This window comes from Lupinus angustifolius, chromosome LG11 (genome assembly GCF_001865875.1).
Source record: "Lupinus angustifolius cultivar Tanjil chromosome LG11, LupAngTanjil_v1.0, whole genome shotgun sequence".
Classification (NCBI taxonomy): Eukaryota; Viridiplantae; Streptophyta; class Magnoliopsida; order Fabales; family Fabaceae; genus Lupinus; species Lupinus angustifolius.
The window spans coordinates 14,684,798-14,685,710 of NC_032019.1; positions in this window are offsets into that span (position 1 = coordinate 14,684,798).

Genomic DNA, 913 nt, shown 5'->3' on the forward strand with positions numbered 1-913 from the left:
TGGATGATGGTGTAGTGAAGACGTTATGTGAGGTTAGGCACATACCAGATTTGAAGAAGAATTTGGTTTCTTTGGGGACATTACAGGACAAAGGATTTAGCTATAGAGCTAATGAGGACAATGATATTCTTCGAGTATGCAAAGGTGCTCTGACTGCGATGAAGGGTAAAAGGACTGCAGGGAACATTTACAAGTTGTTAGGGAGAACGTTTGTAGGTGGAGTTGCTAGAGTGGATGACACGATCTCAGTAGATTTAGACCATTGTGATACAAAATTGTGGCACATGTGTTTGGGACACATGAGTGTGTGTGGCATGATAGAACTATGCAAAAGAGGATTATTGAGGGGAGTCAGCAAATGCAAGCTAGATTTGTGCAAGTATTGTGTGCTTGGGAAACAGACACGAATTAGTTTCAAGGCTGGCCAACACAAGACTTGGGGCATTCTAGACTATGTCCACACTGATGTATGGGGTCCCACTCAAGAACCATCCCTATGAGGTTCTAGGTATTTTGTTACCTTTGTTGATGACTTTTCTTGTAAGGTCTGGGTATATTTTCTGAAGCATAAGTCAGAAGTCTTTGCCAAGTTCAAAGTATAGAAGGCAGAGGTAGAGAACCAGACTGGTAGGAAAATCAAATATATGAGGTCAGATAATGGTACGAAGTAAAAAAAATCACAGTTTCAGAAATTCTGTGAGGAACATGGCATTCAGAGATACTTTTCAGTGAAGAAGACTCCTCGGCAGAATGGTGTTCCACAAAGGATGAATAGAACTCTTACAGAGAGGGCCAAATGTATGAGACTGAATGCTGGACTTTCCAAAGGATTTTGGGCAAAGGCACTTAGTATGGCATGTTATGTCATCAATAGATCACCACGGGCTTCATTGGATGGTAAAGTTGCAGAAGA